This window comes from Limanda limanda, chromosome 4 (genome assembly GCF_963576545.1).
Source record: "Limanda limanda chromosome 4, fLimLim1.1, whole genome shotgun sequence".
Classification (NCBI taxonomy): Eukaryota; Metazoa; Chordata; class Actinopteri; order Pleuronectiformes; family Pleuronectidae; genus Limanda; species Limanda limanda.
Window position 1 is genome coordinate 28,028,181 of NC_083639.1, and position 10,966 is coordinate 28,039,146.

Consider the following 10,966-nt stretch of genomic DNA (forward strand, 5'->3'; position numbering starts at 1 on the left):
ATTAAACTAATAGAATAAAAATAAATCCATTTATTGATTAGATGACAAATGATTCATTCAAGTTTAAATACAACACTGAGGTTTATATGGTTCTGTGAGAGAGAGAGAGAAAAGGTTTTCAGACAGAGACCAGACAGATCTATTCCTTATGCAAAGGTCAGTGTGACACACACACACACACGCACACGCACACGCACACGCACACGCACACACACACACACACACACACGCACACACACACGCGCACGCACACAGCCAGACTAGACCAGACAGACAGACAGGGGAACCTTTGTTTAGAGACAGTCCGCTTGAACCAACCCCCCCACCCCACCCCTGCACAGACACAGACCCCCCAACTCCACACACACACACACACACCCCCACAGAGCATTTTTCTCACACTTTTTTTCCACAGGGAGCAGACAGAGGTCAGGGCCAAGTCAGACACAGGAGCACAAAGTGGCCTGCAGACAACAAACACACACTCTCTCTTTCTCACACACACACACACACAAACACACACACACACACACACTAGAGACTTGTTTCACACCACTTCTCCAAGCGAACCAACACACAACATACACTTGGAATATTCTGCATCAAGCTTCAACCTGTAGATAGAAACACGGCTCACACTCCACTGCCACACAAGTCAAACTCGACAAACGCACTTCTTATATGATCAACACAACCAACACAAAAGTCCACAGAGCTCATAGAGGCTACATTTGAATGTCGTCCCAAATCTGGTTTGAGAATAAAGCTGATGATGATGAACTTTGGTGTTAAATATAGATTTTACAACAAACTCCACCTTGACCATTAAAGCATAATTAGAGGCCGAAACATCTTGACATTATCTGCTCGTAGACGGGTGATGATCCTTTTTCATATAACCCTATATCACAACACTGACATATACAGCCTCTTACTACATTGTCTGGAAAGTCAAAAAACACTTCCCTAATAAGGGAAATTCAGTTCAAACTAATAATGGTTCATCTAGCCTATTTCCATTAATTTATCCATCAATTGTAAAATATTTTTACAGAAGATTCCAATTGTTTGGCTAACTATTTATATCTCTGGCATTGCATTAGCGTTTTTTTACAAACTTTTTTCTCATCTTATTCTACAGAACAATGCCACGTGCACTCTCTCATGTGTGGAGACATTTCACCCCATCCAATGTAGAAGGAAAGGCTGTGTACATTTGCAAATACTGTGCAAAGACCTATGTTAAGAATGACACAACGATGCAGAACCCAAAGTTTCCTCACGGCTCAAATCAGCCTATGACAAAAGAAAATGTTTAATTTATGTCTGTATATGACAAGGTAAATACAGTTAGTATAAATTACCCACAACATTTCCAGTTTATTCCAGTTTATTCCCGTTTATTCCCGTTAATTCCCGTATATTCCCGTTTATTCCCGTATATTCCCGTTAATTCCCATGGAAAGTTTCCAACTTTGAATATTCCCGGAATTTTGCAACCCTACTCATAATTGAATCTGAAATTGAATATATTGAAAACGATCCTGGGAGAAATTGGGTTTTCGTTACAGTTGCTCCAGCCAAGAACAGAAGAGTCTACAGAATAAATAGAGATATGAAATATAACAAATTCAGAGAAGAGTGTAAAACAAATCTATGACCATTGCTTTCAAACTATTCTTTAAACACTTACAAAAGCTAACCTATCGGAAAAACCTTGTACAAATGCAAACTGGCATTTAAACATTTAGTATAATTTGTAATTATGTCAAATAAATGCACAAACACGACAAGTAAAAACTATTTTAAAAACCAGGCAAACAAAAAGCCGACCAAGGTGATACCTTTTGAGTGTTTTGTTAGATTCAATTAAAGATAAACGCAGCAAATCAGCACATTTGAGAAGCTGAAAGCCGTTAATGTTTTGGCGTTTGCTTATTTTTAACTGAGGAGTTTAAACGTTTCAAACATTCATTCAAAGAAATTCAATTAAAAAACCGGCTGAGCAGCATCGCTCTCCAAAACCTCTGACTCAACAACTCAACAACTCAACAGAACCACCAGGTGCTTTCCGAACCATCTCTGTGTTCTCGGCTCTGTGAGCTCGGCTGAGACTCACCACACAGTTGTGTCTGAACACAGTTGTCATGCTGGTGTCTCCCTGGCGGAGGCTGCATAGTCCCGTCGCTCTGTGAGATCTCTGCCTTCCTTCCGACTGCAGACGTCTATATTCCACTGGTTATATCATGAAGGTATTTCCACAGGCCGGAGTCTACGAGGTCAAATCAAACTAAAAGCAACAAAACCAAAAGAAAACAAAAAAAAAAAAAAAACTAAAGCTCCCGGCTGCAGAGGAACTCCACACTACATGTCCTGCGGATGCTGTGGTGTGGGGGGGGGTGTGTGTGTGTCCTCGCCGGCAGACACACACACTCTGAGCCTCGACCGAGCTTTGTCTGCAACTTTTTCTCACACGCATTCCCACAGTGTCCAGACACACACACACATGGAGGAAACAGCTGACCAGACCCCTCCTCCCGACCCCCACCCCCCCCAATAGCTGTGAACAAAGGGGGTCGATGTGTAGAGGGAGGGGAGGGGGGAGGAAGAGACAGAGAGAGGAGTGAGAGAAAAAGTCGGGGGAGTGGTGGGAGAGCGTCTGGGAGTGACAGATGGGTCAGAGGGATGGAGAGAATAATGATGAGAGAGAGAGAGACATGGGGGCTGGGAGGGGGGGTAGGGAACACGTGACAACTTCAGGAATTTAAATAACTAAAAAACTGATCTGCTCAGGAAGGAGCGAACACGATTCACTGTATCGCTATGGCAACAAGACGTACGTCAAAAGTAAGAACATCATAATTTGTAGCAGCTGTGATGACGTGCAAATCTTTACACAACACTTAAACTAAAGGGAATCTTCTGAGGGACTTTCAGTGCGTTGCTCAATATGGAGGAAAGGTATTTTACCATCTCTCTCTCCAGTGAAGGTCCACGGCTGTAAAGCAGCCGGAGGCCGGACCTGACGTAGACACCCGGCTGTGGAGAGCTCAGAGTTTTTGTTTACAGCTCATCCAACAGCCGCGTCGGTTCTTATCACCAACAGCAAATATTGTCTTTCAGAGTTGACGTCTTCTGGGCGTACGGCTCAGGTTCTGGTTTCACGTCCTCCACATATTAGAGACGGTCATCGAAACACCAACTCGCTCGTGATGGATCCTCCGTAGGGGTGTCACGATACCAAAAATTCAGTAGTCGGTGCCAATACCAGTAAAATAACACGATTCTCGATGCCAATTTCGATACCACGGTAAAAAAAAAAGTGCATTATTTGGATGTTGTTAATGTCATATACGGTAATTCAATGTGCTTGCGCTGCGCATATACGGAGGGTTACACGGTAGTTGCGGTCGCATGTGAGTGACGCTTTGTTGTGAGACACGTTATGCATTAAATGATACATCTGCCTCACGCAGGGTTTACACCGGACGCTGAAGCGACGCCAAAGCGACTCGTAAGCGCAGCACCAAGCCTGAAATAACAGCTGGCTCCCGTCCACTCCCATGCGCCGCTTCAGCTTCCGGTGTAAACAACCATGTGCCGGCGCGCTAAGGATTAGCGCGGAGCGGCGGCGTTGCTTCCGTGTCCGGTGTAAACCCGGCGTCAAACGCAAAATACTTCCATACACGACTCTTTGTGCCTTTTTAATAAACAAGTCGAGGTGGGGCGAACGCTGCAGCCGCAGTTGCCGTCTTGGTTTTCAGAATGTAGCACCGATGCTAATGCTAAGTTGCTAACAGCTGCTGGCATCGAAGCTGACGGTGCCTACGGTACTTCAGAAACTTGGGCATCGGCATCGTTTTGTTATGTTAGTATCGAAAGGTATCGTAGGTATCGGTTCTCTTGACATCCCTAATCCTCCGGACATTTTGCTGCTGTGTTCTCACAAAACTCAAGCGTTCTACTAAAGGGCTGTGAGGAAAAAGTTCAGGGGAAAATGTCCGGAGCAAAACACAAATATGTCAGTTGGGTAAGACGCTGAGATGCGAGAGCTTTTGTTAAAGTGCTGCACCACAACAACATGAGGGCTCTGGAGAGTTCTCTGTTGTTGTGAATGAGTCAGGCAAGAGGACCTCCTGCTGGATTCTTGTGAAAGACGAACTTTAGACAGAGTTTCAGACATTTTCCGGAGCTAAACTAAAAAAAAAACTCACAAATGTATGGATTCGTGGAATATGAGGGGAAAGGGGTAAAAGCAGTGTAAGGATAAATTGCGTTGAATTTCAACCAGCAGTCACAAAACACAGGTTCAGAAATGTAAACAGTTGTCATCAGTCAATCTGGCCACATGAAGCAATCCTGCAGAATCAATAGTTCTGAGGACAGACTTAGGATGATTATTAATTCATGTTTTTATTATTATATTTTACAGTCTGAAGCTGTAACTCATGAGGGATCATGTGAGCTGCTGCGCAAACCTGAGGTTACTGAGTTCACACAGTCACATGGTCGCCACTTCCACTTCTACCCTTCCGCTTCTATTTTAATAAAAACAGCAATTATCAGAGATTAGATTCCTCAGAAAGAAAGGAAGGAAGGAAGGAAGGAAGGAAGACAGTCATACATACTGTGGGAGAACAGAGGACAGGGTGAAGTGAAGGAGGAAGGGACGGAAGGAAAGACGGGGTGGGGGGGGAAAAGGGCAGAGAGGACAAGTGAAGAATGGATAAAGTAACGAACACAAACACACACATGAAGAAACATAAACACACACAGAGGAATAATGAAATATAAACAGACACATTCCTCTGCTTATTAAAGAGAAGTGTTGTCACTGTAAAAGGCAAAAGTGAACGGACACTTAGACACTCTGAGTGCTAGCCGTGTGTGTGTGTGTGTGTGTGTGTGTGTGAGTGTGTGTGTGTGTGTGTGAGTGTGTGTGTGTGTCTGGGCACTCGGCCTGCTGACAGCTTGTCTGTCTCTGTGCTCTGTCAGCTGGTGCTGAACTGCATCTTTCTGCCAAATCACTCCCACAACTCTCTCCTCTCCTTTCCTTTCAGTCTCTTTCTCTCTCTCTCTTCCCTTTCATTCCCTTCTTCACAATTTCCTTTCCCCTCTCTCTCTCTCTCTTTCTCTCCCCTTTTCTCTAACTATTTCCGTTTTGTCTTTTCAAACACATCCACGAATGTCTTATTTGTGCAAAGAGATCAGAACTACCGAGTCACGCTACACTGTATGTCACCCGTATTTAGCATGTTTATAAAAATGTAATATACATAATAAAAATGTATTGTTAAAGACATTAAGAAGATAGTTGACTTTTAATTCTGTAATAGATTTTGTTTTAACAACAACCATATATATTGTATTTTCCTTTTCTTCCACTTCCATTTAAAGGACCAGCATGTAGGAATTGATGCCATCTAGTGGTGAGCTCACAGATTGCAACCACCTGAATGCCCCTCCCTTAGTTCTTTCTTTCAAAGCATGTACGAGAATCTATGGTGGTCCTTGAGAATCATAAACACAATGTTGACACAATGTCCTGGGAGTCTTTATGAACATGGCCTCCGTGGAAGAGGATCCACTCCTGATGAAGATATTATCCTTCATGCCTCATTCCGGTGATCGTGCGCCAATGAAAAGAGCATGGTGAATATTATATTCCATTTAGTTCCCATCAAATTTAACACACGCACTATTATCATATTGGGATATTACATCATGACTCACAGAGGCAGACAGATTTGTTGCCGTGCTGACAAAATGTAATTTGCTGTTTCCGTTCAGCTTCTATGATTTGATGCATCATAATTATAAGGAAAAAAACCTCCTATTGTTAAAAAAAATACTGCTCTGTCAGACCAGCTGACTGTGTGTGTGTTTGTGTGTGTGTGTGTGTCTGTGTGTGTTGTGTGTGTGTCTCCCAGCCTGCAGCTTGTCAGCTCTCAAACAGAGGGAGGTCACGGGGTCAGTCAGCAGACCTCCTCCCTCGTCTGTCTTGTCTCGTCTCTTATTTTTCACCCTCTCTCTCTCTCTCTCGTTCACTTCCTCCCTTACCTCACTCCCTCCGTCCGTCCCGCAGACCAACAGGAAAACTATTTTCTCACGTCATGTTTCCATCCAGATGTTCTGCACTTTGTCAGAAGGTGTAACACACGGTTACATAATATCAATACACCGGTTTTCCACTTCAGCCAGACAGAAAAGAAGATTATACTTAAGCCATGTTTAAACCACTGACTGTAAATAAAGATGGACGACATGACGACTCTGTCAAATTTTTCTTGATCGCCCCCTGGTGGCTGGCTGTAGAGCACAAACTCTGTTGTATCTTGTAAATGTCATTTCTGGATTGAGGGAGGAAGTAAAGACATCTTGTCCCTCTATATTTACAGTCTACGGTTTTCACATATCCATTCCAGACATTTTTGGTGTCAAGATATATCACATTTTACAAAATGCAATTGCACCGTCTCTTTCTTGCTTCTTCTGACATTCCATCTCTTTGGGTCTTTTCTTCCTTTCACTTTTGGCTCGGCATAAATATTTTGAAAGGAAATTGAGAAAATGAGCTGGTGAAAAAAAACCTTAAGGCTAAAATCATGCTTCACTGAAGATGCACAATGAAAAACGCTGGTTCTTCAGAATAAGGGTTTCTGCCTCACATGAGATCTCAGCTACATGCTCTTACATATAGGACAGGTTCAGAATCTGCCGTGGTTTTACTTCAACAAACATATTCAGCTCGTTGTTTCTGCTAAGTACAAACACATTATTTATTGAACACGTCGTTTTCTTGAACCTCTTTCACCGTCTGTATTTTTGCACTGAATCCAGAAATACTGTGTCTACAGGTCAAAGCCGCCCACCACCCCCACACACTATTCAAAAGACTTTCTCTTTTTCTCCATATTTCATTCAACTATTCTGTTAGATTGCCATGTATGTTTTATCCATTATGTCCCAGAGTGGCTCTATGTGCAGGTTTAAGAGCTTTTTTCAAAGACTTTAATATTTTTTTTGCCAGGAATTATTATGCTGATCAAACTGCAATTCAGTCGTCCATTTTTCTACATATTAAATGCAGGAAACGGGACCTTAGTGTCCTCAGTGGTACAGCAGCTACAGTTCAAACTGTCGTGTTTGATCTTTGGCTTCAGATGTATGTCCTCATCTGTCCTGTGATGTCTTCGGTGGTGTGTAATCAGGCCCAAGACAATTTTACACATGGTTTCCAGTTTCAACAAGACGACAACTTGTACCTCTGATGAGGACGCTCTCATGTGAATGTTTCCTTCGGACTGAGGCGCTGTAGACTTTCTGCATGTCCTCACGTAAGACTCAGTTGTCAGCGTGTTCACCAGCGGGGGAACAGTCAGTCACAAATCAAAATTCAAGCCTGTCTGTCACTGTCACACCCTCCGACGCACCAGCTTCAAATCCTCTCTGCTTAATACTTAGGAAACTTCCGCACTGATACGGTTTAGTTTCAAAACTCATCACTTTACGTCCTGTGGCCAAACTAAATCAGAGACTGACCCAGTTTTATGTTCAAAACTCAGAGGCTGTGACCAATAACAGAGACTTTTGGAAACTAAGATGCAGACACTTCACATTTAACTCCTTTTTGGTTCTTATCAGTCGACGAGCAGCAGTGAATGCAAAGCATTGCTAACACTTACTGTCAGTAACAGTACGGGTCATAAACCCTGTGGGACGTGGACCACACGTCAAACATATCTTTCATGGAAATGGTTTCTGTCATTTTAGGTCGTTCTTATCTCACTCATTTATGTTCAAGTCTTCATGTTTCTGATAAGTTTGCGTTTCATTAGTTATATGATGCTATAAAAACCTGACTGACAGCAGACTGACTCACGATTGGTCGAGAACATGTATCGTTAGGAAACCGATATTGCCGGGTCATCCATCTTTATTTACAGGGCATGATCGGGAATAAAAGTCTATTTGTTTTGATGATTTTTTAAAAATGACCTGTCAATTGTGAGTCAACAACTTTATCTAAATGCGACACTGAATCTCTGCAGTATCCTCGTAATAAACTGGCTCCTCCTCCTCTGGGCAGATTCCTGACCTCATCCGACTCTATTTGTCAGCACTGGAGTCACAGTTTTTTTTTAAAAGTGCAACACAGGAGGAAAAAAAAACATTAAAACAGTTCCACTTCTGAGAGAGAGAGAGAGCGAGAGAGAGAGAGAGAGAGAGAGAGAGAGAGAGAGAGAGAGAGAGAGAGAGAGAGAGACCGCTGATCTCCTCCCTCCCTCTGTGCTGTTGTCTAGACAGGAGGCTGTAAGCCTGGCAGGCAGACACTCCATGGTTAATCTAAAGCAATTAGCTCATTTGTCATCCGCTGCCTGCTCTCCCTCTATCTGCCTCCTCCTCTCCTCCTCCTCCTCCCCCCCCCCCGTCCTCCTCACCGTCCTGCTGCATTCAGCTAAAGGTCACAGGCGGTCATTGTCGAGTCAGATGGCTCAGAGAGAGCAAGCAGACAGCGAGAAGGAGGAGGGGTGGTCAGGAGAGACGAGGTGGGGTGGGGGGGGGGGAGAGACGATGACATGAGAGTAGAGGAGAGAGAGAGAGAGAGAGAGGGAGAAAGAATATGGTGGGGAGGAGGGAGGTGGTGGGGGAAAAGAGAAGACATGAAGAAAGGAGGACATAGGATGCAGAGGAAGGAAGGAAGGAAAGGAGAAGAGAAGGATATTTAAGAGATTTAGAAAGGTGCAAAGAAGTAGAAATAAAGGGGAGGAGAATCATAGAGTGAGGAAGGATTAAGAAAAAAAAAAGTTAGATAGGAGTGAGGATATAAGGAGGAGAGGAAGGAGAGAGGATTTAAAAAAAAATCAATGACGTGAAAAGAAGAAAGGGAAGGAGAAAAGGACAGGAAGGGAGAGAGAGGCTTGCTAATTTCTCCCTCCCCCTCCTTTCTCAGTCCACGGATGACTCGACAGTCTGGGTAGTCAGAAATAGCACAGACAGCTGTGTGTGTGTGTGTGTGAGAGTGTGTGAGTGTGTGTGTGTGTCTGAGAGTGTGTGTGTGTGTGCGAGAGAGAGAGAGAGTGGTTCTGTATGTGTGAGACAGAGTTATAGGTCATAGGTGCACACAATTTGCTTGCCAATTTCCATGAGAAAGGCTATTTGGAGGGGGGGGGGTCTCAAACACACACACACAGACACACTCACACACACACACACACACACACACACAACTCTCCGTTGACTTTGGACGCCACGGTCATGGTGCAGCCAACAAGTGTGGGAACTTTGGTCGACAAAACTCCCACTGTTGAAACCAGCATAGGGGAGGTGTTGGTATGTATGTGTGTGTGTGTCTGTTTGTGTGTGTGTCTGTTTGTGTGTGTGTGTGTGTGTTGAGGGGATCAATCATCATGTCTCCTTGTCTTGTTATCAGTCTCCTGTATGATTGTCATCTGTTATGAGTCACTTTCAAATTCAATACGTCATTTTCAACATGTCTGCATGTTTGAGTTTGGGTATTTGTGTAAAGTCGCGATCACATGTTCTTCTTTGGATTTCTTTTAGCAGGCAAATCAAATAAAAACACCATATTGAATTATTTATTATTATTATAAATAGGAATAGTAGTAGTAGTAGTATACGGATTCTCTCATATTGTCCACTCGCTATATTTTGCAGATCACAAATATTTGCCACCATTTTAAAAAATACTGCAAGATGTCTTCTGCAAAGCATATATACAAAACCAAGATATCGAGATAAATTCAAGTATTATACGTGAGGTTTGTATTTTCACAAACATGTGGACAGCAGAGGAAGAGCTAAACTCTAAAATGTTATCCATAAGTTCCCCCTCTCCCCGGATTCCTGAAACTACTGACGATCAAAAACATTTGCAGAGAGTTTGATGAAGTAATACAGGAAGCAAGAGTAGATGAGAATAAAGAGGAGACGCAGACGGAGGATTAATCGGAGTAGATCAGAGGAGACGAGAGGAGAGCGGAGCATTAGTCTAAATTTAGCGTGCTAATCCAGGGAACTCCCATGTTAAACTGTGAGTCCCATCTGCAATGCTAGCAATGCTAATGCTAACAGCGAGAGGCTACGAGTGGACTAAATATTGTGACCATGAAACGACACAGAGCGTTGAACCAGCTCTCATCAACACAATCAGGAGTTGTGACATCCGACCTCACAGGGTTTCTAATGACAGGCCAATTTGTACGCTTCATTTAGTTTTGGTATTATTATTAATTTGTTCTTCTTCTGTGAGTTACAGAGAACACACTACTGGTGCTGATCGGCAGGAAAACAAATAAATGGTCTGTTTTGAAATCCAGCGACGTTTGATTTGTTATGTCGATGCACAGAAACTACTCGGTTGGGTTTAGAACAAAAAACTGTTGTTTGGATTAAAGAAAAAACACTTTGCTAAGATTACAGAACATTCTGTCGTGGGTAGAAAAATAAAAAACATACTGCAGGTCACGGAAGAGTCATGGACAGAAGAAACAAAACAGACTGTTGGAAATCTAAACAAACGCTGGATCAGCATCTTTATAAGTTCAGAAGGGTTTTATGTGATTATTTATTTACTTTCCATCATCTTATCCCCCCGGGTATATTCATATACACATGATGTTTACTTCTTCATCTACTCTGTTAGCGCAGTCTATATGGCTACACTAACTCAGAGTAATAAAATGTTGCTAGAGAGAATTTCAAAGTAGGTAAATAATATAATTAAAATACTTAATATGCATTATTTACAGGGTTTCTTTATTTACTGCGCTGATTGTTTTGAATCTGAAATAAAAAGACCACCACAGTCTTTATGTCAGCGGGAATTTGCTTTATCAGCACGTGGACTTTGTATTTATTATCCTCTGTCTGGCACCTGGAGGTTCCACGTGTGTCACTTCTTAATGTTTGAAACCTGTAAGTTTCTAGTTCAGCTCCGGAAACA

General features: G+C 42.8%; 1 protein-coding gene across 1 annotated transcript in view; it reads right to left on the bottom strand.

Annotated features, from left to right (window-relative positions):
* Nucleotides 1-10,966, bottom strand: part of pmepa1 (prostate transmembrane protein, androgen induced 1) — a 37,219-nt gene that overhangs the window by 6,864 nt on the left and 19,389 nt on the right. The gene's annotated exons all lie outside the window — the stretch shown is intronic.